At 59.1% G+C, this 6950-nt stretch overlaps 1 long non-coding RNA gene across 1 annotated transcript; it reads right to left on the bottom strand.

Moving 5' to 3' along the window:
- Positions 1-4022: 4022 nt before the first annotated feature.
- LOC123819558 lies at positions 4023-5780 on the bottom strand. The gene is made up of 3 exons (XR_006785831.1): positions 5649-5780; positions 5210-5373; positions 4023-4303 (listed from the first exon to the last, which is right to left on the bottom strand). It is a non-coding gene; the product is annotated as an uncharacterized LOC123819558 (long non-coding RNA).
- Positions 5781-6950: the final 1170 nt, after the last annotated feature.

Here is a 6950-nt window from a genome sequence, read left to right as displayed (position 1 = left end):
CCAGAAGCTGGGCTTGGGAGCAGAGGATGAGGTGCGTGCTTACAATAGGAAAAGGGTTGTTTGGGGAACGTGGAGTCAGTGGCTACAGATGCACCGTGGGAGCTGGGTGGCTTGCGCGTTCTGAGAGTAGGCATCAAACACCGGGTGATACCTGGCACTAAAGGCGCATTGCCCGCACACCACCGTGACTCTCCCGCGGGCAGTGCCCACGTGTGAGTGTGTCTGGGTGTTTAGGACATCCCCGGGGACAAGACAGTCGAGCATTAGTGTGCATGGAAGCACACAGGCGAGGCAGCAGGTGCGGACCTGGGGCTCCGTCATCGTCACCCGGTAGGAGGAGGGGAGACGGAAGCCCTTGTTCTGAGACGCAGTGACGGGAGCAGGTGAACTAGAAACCATCTCCGAAGGTCACGGGTAAGCTATGGCAAACTCTGACGTGAGTGATTCTGTTCCGAGTGCCAACCGTGTCAAAGCCAGACTCGTGGTGTGAAGATAGCATCTCTATCAAATTGCGCGCGGAGCCCCAGAGGCCCCGCTGACGAGGGCTTTGTGTGGAGTGCACGTCATCGCGGCGTGACCCAGAAACGCCAGGAGCCAGTCGTCCAGGAGCGTGCTCCAGGGGCTGCCCAGGGTTAAAGCCGGGAACGCCAGAGTTGCCACCAAGTGCAAGGGCAAGCACGTGGCCAGAAAGAGGAGACAAATCCAAAAAGACTAGAGCATGGGGCACACAGTGGGCATGGAGGAAAAGGGCACGAGGAGCCAAGGCGGGAGCTAACACGGGGCCCAAGACGGGGCACCCCCGACGCGGGTGGGGAACTCCACGCTGACTCCTACCGAGGGTGGCCTTCCGGACTGGCGCACAGAAGCCACAGGGTCAGCGTAAATGCCTACTGTCCCTTCCGTCTTTACGTGGCTCTCCCCCTGGAGGACAGTGCAAGTACACAAAGAAGGCAACACACTCCCAGAGGAGACTGTCCCTTATGTGTCTCCCCGTCGCACCGAGGGGCGGACACGCACCTCTACAGCAGGCGCCACCCTCGCCGGGAATGGCTGCGCGACCCTCGGTCATGCCTCAGGCGGGGTCCCCGAAGGCTCTCTCTCCTCTCCCACTGTGCAGCAGAGACGGTGTTACAGGTCCTCCCCTACCCTCGGCCTCAAGCACGGTCCCTATCGCCCGTCCGGCAGTTCACCACGCGCCGTCCGCCGCAGGCTCGCGCCAACTTGAACTCGCGTGTATCTATGTCTTGGTCCCCAAATCCAGCTGCAATCTTTGCGGGGGGGTAGTGTGCCTACCTGTGAGCCTGTGGAGGGCGACAGTTTGGTTCCAGTGGCCAGAAAATCTGGCATTGATGTGCAGACACTTTTTGTTCAAGACACATTTTGGAGGCAGACACAGAAGCAGCAGAACACGAAAGGTCCTTTTTTATAGGACGCATTCCACTTAGCAGAGTTTAAACCATTTTTATGAATGCCATTTGTTTCCTATGGAACGGATTGTTTCTCTGCTTGAGAACGACGGAAAAGGTTGATGGTTTTCACAGCTGACCATGGGGCCAAAGCTTTGGGGGCGGTCTGCGTACGCTCCTCCCCAGCTCTCACTCACTCCCGGGGGCCGGCTTTTGGAAGTACGTCGGTGACAGTGTGCCCGTGCCTGTGACTGCCTCGCCTCGTTATTAGACCCTTTTGAGTGCTGTGGAAGGGTCGAATAACCCTACAAGAAGCCCCTCGCTCGGTATCCACTATCTCTTTTCTCTTGTTCCGTGAAACTCTGTGAGACAGCTACTGTGGCTGACACAAAAGCGAACCCAAGTCAGTAATCACTGAGAAACATTTTTTTCCCTCACTTAAAGAAACACCACTGTAACAGAGGCCAGGCCACCGGTGGTCCATCGGCGGCTCTGCCTCGGGCCGTGACCCCTTTCCGTCGCTGCCAGCCCTGGGACCGTGCCAGCCCCGGCGTTCAGGGCCACGAGGCCGCAGAGGCCGGGCCCGCTGGCCGAGCCAAAGCCGCCGACCATTTCCCCAGGAGCCTCGCCCCCCACCCCCCGGGCCCCGGGCTTCACCTCGGAAGGGGGAGGTGAGCGTGACGAGGCCGAGAGGCATCCCTTCGGCGCCGACCTGGAAGGCCAGGCGGGCGCGGCAGTCACACCTGCAGGTGCTGGGGAACACGCACGCGGTGACTCAGGCCAGGGACTCGCTCCGCGGCTGAGTTCAGGCTCAGGAAACGCGGCCAGATTTCACCCGGTTGAGGTTTCTCACCTCTGGCAGCACTTGACACGTTCGGCCGCCTGCGGTTTCCAACCGAACCCCAGGCAGGTGACTTTTCGCTGGATTCCAGTTTCACTGCGTCATCTCCTTTTGTTTGCACGAGCAACACGTGGCGTAAGAGGGGAGAAGAGAGAAAACTGCATTTTGACTAAGAAGAACTTTGACCTTGCCGACAGAAAGCAAGTACTTCTTTCAAATGTAATGTATGTGTGACTTCGCCGCCCCCCATGCTTGGATTTAATTTGGTTGGGGAAGTACACCGGCGTGGGTGTGACCAGAACAACAGACCTCGACACTGACCCCCCCTGGACGGTTGGGGAGGGGCACTTACGTCCTCTCCCTTGCGTGTCACTGTCCTCTCTGAAATGTTTGTGGTAGCCTGCATGATGTTTTTCCCCTGTGTATAAATAATAATAACTTGAAAATATATATTCGCAAACACACAGGCACCCCCGTGTTCACTGCAGCACCACCCACGGCGGCCCAGGCGGGAGACGCCCCCAGTGCCCTTCGACGGGTGGCCGGGCAGAGGTGCGTGCGCGCAGTGGGGCGCCGCTCAGACACAGGGAGAGAGGGAGTCCCGCCGCGGGTGACACCGGGACGGACCTTCTGAACACTATGCTGAGACGAGTGAGATGGAAAACACGTGAGAACCATGTGACTTCCCTCATGTGTGGGGCATAAAACTGACATCAATGCGGCGGTGGCCAGAGGGAAGGCAGTGGCCGGTGGGGGGCGTGCAGGGGACCTAACACGCGGTGACGGACGATGGTTTGACTTTGGGTGGGGGGCCCATAGTGCAACACACAGACCTTATGTCACAGACACGCACGCTTGGAACCCATGTGACCCGTCAACCAACGGCACCTCAACAAATTTAACTTAACATTGTTTTCATGTAAGCACACAAATATTCACCTAATAATTCTAAAGAAAGAATAAAGCTCTTTTCATTGTTCAAACAACAAAGTGGAAACACACACTAGCTGGAAGAAGTCAGCACCGACGTGGCATTTTGCCCCGGTCACTCCGCAGGAATTTCCCTCGGCCCGTGGAGGTCAGTCTCCAGCCGGGGAGCGGTGATGCCCACGCACCCGATGATTCGTTCGTGGAAGCATTCCCGCACGGTTCCTCAGCATCCTGTAGGCGCGGCCGCGGAATGAACAGAGCACACCGATTGCAGCATCCCGCTGTGCCCGGACGTCTGTCGCTTTCCCTGACCGAAGACTCCACCGTTGACCAACACCTGAAACTGCAACTCCGCCCCCCAAAAGAGATGAGTCACACGTCACTTGTGAGGCACACAATGGGATTTTTTTCCCTGTAATGAATGCGGAGAGGGAAATGGTTTTCTTGTCCCAACAACTCCAGCAAGCCCTGACCCACAGACGGGGGAGGACACTGAGCCAAAAGCTTTTCTGCGGCTCAGCGAACACCAGCGGCGTTTGTGAGGGACCAGAGACGCCGCCGCCGGCGGCGGCGCGGGGTGTACAATGGGATCATTGTTGGCAAAAAGAGGCAGTGTCTTGGAGGCAATGACAACTTCGCCTCCCTGGTGCTAGGAAGTCCAGAAGGTGAGAGGGGACCGTGGCCACCGCGGGCAGGCACCGGTGGCCGCATGCAAACTTTTCCGGGAGGCATTTATGAGCCTTCACGCTTCTACCAGGATTTTTCATCTCTGGAGCCAGGCGTTCGTCCCCGGGGCCACGGGGGTGTGCGTGAGCCCCAGGGTGGGGGTGGGGGGGTTCCGAGGGGCCGTCTCCCTGTGGAGGCCCCGACGACACCTGTCCTGCAGACGGCGAGAAGATCTGAGTCCCAGCCGAGTCCTTTAAAGAGGCAGCGATGGTGCGCCAGCATCTCTCTCTGCCTCACGCTACGCTGTCCCTCTGTTCCAGGTTCACTGCGTGGCAAGCCCTGCTCTCGCCAACTGCGTGGAACCGGCCAGCTTCAGGGTCCAAAGTGACTGATTCACTCTTCCCTTATCAAGATTGTCACCAGGGCCCTGGCTGGGGTGGCCCAGTGGATTGAATGCGGGCTGCAAACCAAAGGGTCAAAGGTTCAATTCCCAGTCAAGGCACATGCCTGGGTTGCAGGCCAGGTCCCCCCGGGTGGGGCACTCGAAAGGCAACTGCACATTGATGTTTTCCCCCTCTCTCTCCTTCCCTTCCTGTCTAAAAATAAATATTTAAAAAATAATACATAAAATAAAAGAGTAAGATTGTAACTAGGGGTTAAGCACCTAGGGCTTACACCTCACCCCCCAGCCCTGCCCGCCCCTGCCCACGGCCGGCACAGAGGGGATGAAAGGGCCTGAGGAGCCGGCCTGTCTCTCCTGTTCGAGGCCCCGACATGGGGCAACCCCCCTGCTGCGCTGAAGGTTGGACCTGACCCCTGCCTCTGTTCCCTGGGCCGGACGGTGAGGCCAGCAGAAACAGCCTGGCTCTCTCCAGGACCTCGGACACTTTGCCCACTGCCCAGTCCGACTGTGCCCTTCAAACCGGAAAATCCAGGTCCCTCGGCTGGGCCCTCGGAGTGGAGGGGGCACGCTGACTCCTGGCCAACGCCCCCCTTCGCCCAGGACCGTGCCGGCGAGGAAGCACGACCCGCGGGCTGCTGCGCCCGGAGCGGGGGGCGTCCTGGCAGCTCTGGGGCTACGTGATCTGTGCGTCTGAAAGGAGCCGCCGACAGCGGGGGAGAGACCCAGAAATCGCATCTGGGGAAATCGCTGACGAGGCACGCCACCCCCCCCCGCCCCCGAGCCTCTGCGCCAGGTGTCACACAGAGGACCGGGCATCGCCTTCCCCGGCTCCGCACAAACTTGTACCCTGGGCCCCCGGCCAAGCGTGACTTCTCCGGGCTCACCCCGTGCCAACTTGCAAGGCGTGTCCCCCTCCACTCTGCCCCCAACCACCGTGGCCCCCACACGCACGCACGCACGCACCTCCACAAGCCGCGCCGGCCCGGCCCCGCGAGCCTCATCCGTCACCGACCGGGCGGGCGCTTCGCTGCCAGTCCCAGGACTGCGTGATCGGGGGCACACAGCTCCATCACGGCCCCGGCCCCGGCGCCGGTCTTCGGCCGCGGGAGTGTTTGACTGGTGTCCTGCTGTAGTAAAGTGACAGGGTAACACGACTTAGAAAAAACACGCGCAACCCCACGGGGTGGAAATCGTCACGCGGTGTGGCAGGGACCGTGTGCGGGGTGTCAGGCATGGGGGTGGGGCGCAGGCTCACGGGGGGACCACTTTGTAACTCACGCAGCCGTCGAACCACTCGGCCAGGGGTGTCAAACCCATCTTCCCCGCGGTGGGGGGGGCGCGTCAGCCTCTCGGTGTGGCCCTTCAAAGGGCCGAATGTCCTTGGAGGACTGTACAAATGTACCTGCTCCTTAACCGGGGCGCGGAGCTCGGCGCTGCGGCCGCTGGATAAAACAAGGTGGAGGGCCGGGTTCGGCCTGCAGGCCTCGCGTCTGCCGCCCGGGCTCCGCGCTGCTGTCCACCTGAAGCCAACATAATGCCGTATGTCCACGGTGACTGAAAAGAAAATTTTTAAAGAAAGAATTCTTTTTTTTAGATTTTATTTATTTATTTTTAGAGAGGGAAGGGAGGGAGAGAGAGAGAGAGAGAGAGAAACATCCATGTGCGGTTGCTGGGGGCCATGGCCTGCAACCCAGGCATGGGCCCTGACTGGGAATCGAACCTGTGACGCTTTGGTTTGCAGCCCAAGCTCAATCCACTGAGCTACCGAAAATAAAGCTTTTAATTGAAAGAAGAAGAGAAGAAACAGTACGGTGGCGTCCACATTTCCCCAGAAGTGAACAGTCTGGATGGATAGAGGCGGTTTGGAGCCCGAATCCCTGGGGCAAACAAAAAGTCGAGGCTGGCGGCATCTGTGTGCGTACTCTCGTACTTACGGTAAATAGTCAGAGGCGACGTCTCGGGCCTTTGGGAGGTTGGAGGCAGAGAGGAGTGATGAGGCCCGTGAAATCGGATCGCTGGGCCGGGCCGCGTGCCCTGGAGAGGGACAATGGCAGACTTAGGGCGAGTCACCGCCCACGCAGGTGAAACGTGCAAGGCGGAGGGCGTCTTGGCAAGGGAAGAGACTCCCCGCTCCTGCCGACAAGGGACGGAAGAGACTAAGAATTGGTCCCGGTACGTGACGCCTGCAGCCGCGCAGCTCCGAAAAACCCCAGGCCCCCAGCCTCAGCAGGTCCGCCGGGCCAAGGCCAGCACCTGTTTGCGGAGGAAGGGAACCCTGAAAACCAGCATGAGACTGTCTGAGCCATCAGAATCTTAAATTCCGCCCTGACTCGTGTACCTCAGTGGACTGAGCGCGGGCTGCGAACCAAAGGGTCACCTGTTCGATCCCCAGTGAGGGCACACACCTGGGTTGTGGGCCTGGGGGCCAGGTGAGAGGCAACCACACATTGATTTTTTCCCCTCTCTTTCTCCCTCCCCCTCTCCCCAAAATAAATAAAATCTTTTTAAAAATCATAAAAAATATCTTAAATTCCCAGATTGTTCTTAACCAGGGGTCAGCCACCTTTTTCTATAGAGGAGCAGATGGTGACGACTTGGGGTTTTCTGGGCCACAAGGTTGCTGTCACCTCCGCTCCCCAAAGCAGCCACGGGCACGGACCAGGGAACAGGTGCGGTCGTGTGACAATAAACCTTCCCTTAGGGG

The sequence above is a fragment of the Phyllostomus hastatus genome, unplaced genomic scaffold (assembly GCF_019186645.2).
Source record: "Phyllostomus hastatus isolate PE091 unplaced genomic scaffold, TTU_PhHast_1.1 phas_contig_329, whole genome shotgun sequence".
Lineage (NCBI taxonomy): Eukaryota > Metazoa > Chordata > Mammalia > Chiroptera > Phyllostomidae > Phyllostomus > Phyllostomus hastatus.
The sequence above is the reverse complement of the archived record's forward strand: the minus strand, read 5'-3'. Positions and strand labels throughout refer to the sequence as shown.